This window comes from Chiloscyllium plagiosum, chromosome 18 (genome assembly GCF_004010195.1).
Source record: "Chiloscyllium plagiosum isolate BGI_BamShark_2017 chromosome 18, ASM401019v2, whole genome shotgun sequence".
In the NCBI taxonomy this organism is placed as follows: Eukaryota; Metazoa; Chordata; class Chondrichthyes; order Orectolobiformes; family Hemiscylliidae; genus Chiloscyllium; species Chiloscyllium plagiosum.
The window spans coordinates 61,087,779-61,089,816 of NC_057727.1; the positions used below are offsets into that span (position 1 = coordinate 61,087,779).

Here is a 2,038-nt window from a genome sequence, read left to right on the forward strand (position 1 = left end):
GCTGTGTGGCGGTGGGGCCCTCCTGGCTTTCACCTGGTGGGGGGTGGTGGTTTCCCATTTCCTCAGGAGGCTCGTCCCTTGGTTGGCAGTTGCTGCTCTCCTTTCTCCTCGCAGCGCTCTGCCTCTTCTTTTGGTGACGGCTCTCCTTTCTTCCGTCCTCACCCTCTGAAGAGCTGTCCGTATCTTCCACCTGCAGCTGCCTTTTCCCCTTTTTCTGGGAGGTCTTAGTGACCGGGGGGTTTTCCTCTTCCTGTTTTGCATCACGGTCCATTCCTCTGCCTCCTTCTTTCCCTTCTCCGCCTCCTCCTCCTGTCCTGTCGGAGCTTCGCTCGGCAGCTGTACCTCTCCGGTAACAGTCATCTGCTCTGCTTCGGCCTGTCCTTCCTGTTGCGTGCCTCCTGACACCATTCCTTTGCCGGTTTGCGGTGCCTTGCCGTCTTTTTGTGGCCCGCCTCCGGCCATCTGCGCGTAGGTGGTGGCCCCTCGTCTTGGGCAGGCCCTGTACATGTGGCCCGCCTCCCCGCACAGATTGCAGTTCTTTTCCTCCTTGCATTCTTTGGTCGGGTGACCCTCCTTTTTGCAGTTCCGACAGATCGTGACCTTGCAGTCCGCCGCCATGTGGCCTGACCTCCCACAGGTTCGGCACACTTTCGGCTGCCCTGCATAAGTCAGGTACCCTCTGCTCCCTCCGATAGCAAAGCTGGAGGGTGGGTGGAGGATATTCCCGCTGGCGTCAACCCTCAGGGTTACCTTGACCTGTCGTTTGCTGGTCCAGATCCCGAAAGGGTCAACCACATCGGTGCTTTGTCCCTCGACCTGCATATATCTTCCCAGGAACGTCAGGACATCGGTTGCTGGCACGTAGGGGTTGTACATGTGGATTGTAACAACCCGACTCCTCTGTGCAGGAAGCACACACAAGGGGACCACCGACAAGATGGAGAACAGAGGCTCCCCTTCCTTTTCCTTGAAGACCTTCAGGAGTTGCTTGCATTGCTTCACGCTCCTGAAGGTGACGTCAAAGAAGCCTGCCCCAGGGAAATCCTGCAGGCAGTACCCATCTGCTGCGGCGAACCCACAGCACTCGAACAGCACCTTCTTGATGAACACCATCCGATCGACTGGTGTACGCTCTTCCACCTTCTTGACAGACACCCGGAAGGTGTTTCGGACCCCCTGGCCCGGGATGCGGGCAGCTGTTGAGGCCATAGCTCTGAGGTTGGCTGGTCCCTGAATTGGCATTAGGCTGAAGCCAGCATGAAGATCCACCAATAGCAGGTCAGCACAACCAACGATCCTCCAACGTCCAATCACGATCCAGCGATGATCTCCACTAGCTCTGATGAGTCGCAACTCGACCCCTGTCCTGATAAGAACAGACACTTGATCTTAGCCAAAAGGCCGAGAAGCCATGTTCTTCGTGACCTGCAACACATTATGAATGAGGATGAACACCTCACCATGACCTTCCCCACACCTCCACTACTTGCCTTTAAACAACCGCCAAACCTCAAACAGATCATTGTTTGTAGCAAATTGCCCGGCTCTCAGGACAATTCCATACAACCCTGTCACGGTGGACGCTGCAAGATGTGTCAGACTGTGAACATAGATATGTGTGGGAACACCTCCCACCTTGTACATGGCAGGTATCATGTGACTCAGCCAATGTTGTCTATCTTATACGTTGCAGGCAAGGATGCCCGGAGGCATGGTACATTGGGGAAACCGAGCAAAGGCTACGACAACAGACGAATGGGCACCGCACAACAATCAACAGATAGGAAGGTTCCCTCCCAGTGAAGGAACACTTCAGTGGTCCAGGACATTCAGCCTCGGACCTTCAGGTGACCATCCTCCAAGGTAGACTTTGGGACAGGCAGCAGAGAAAGGTGGCCCAGCAGAGGCTAATAGCTAAGTTCGGTACCCATAGGGAGGGCCTCAACCGGGACCTTGGGTTCATGTCACATTACAGGTGATCACCATTGCACTACACACACACACAGATATTCCTACACACACACACACACTCTCACAT

General features: G+C 55.1%; 1 protein-coding gene across 4 annotated transcripts in view; it reads right to left on the bottom strand.

Moving 5' to 3' along the window:
• Positions 1–2,038, bottom strand: part of cacna2d2a (calcium channel, voltage-dependent, alpha 2/delta subunit 2a) — an 810,266-nt gene that overhangs the window by 235,582 nt on the left and 572,646 nt on the right. The window lies entirely within an intron of this gene.